The sequence below is a fragment of the Anarrhichthys ocellatus genome, unplaced genomic scaffold (genome assembly GCF_004355925.1).
Source record: "Anarrhichthys ocellatus isolate YVR2014 unplaced genomic scaffold, GSC_Weel_1.0 scaffold6841, whole genome shotgun sequence".
NCBI classification, from domain to species: Eukaryota; Metazoa; Chordata; class Actinopteri; order Perciformes; family Anarhichadidae; genus Anarrhichthys; species Anarrhichthys ocellatus.
Window position 1 is genome coordinate 1 of NW_022286815.1, and position 285 is coordinate 285.

The following is a 285-nucleotide window of genomic DNA, read 5'->3' on the forward strand; positions in this document are numbered from 1 at the left end:
ATACACATATATATATATATATATACATATACATATATATATATATACACATATATATACATATACATATATATATACATACACATATATATACATATACATATATATATACATACATATATATATACATATATATATACATATACATATACATATACACATATACATATATATACATATACATATACATATATATATATATACATATATACATATACACATATACATATACATATATATATATATACATATACATATACATATATATATATATACATATATATA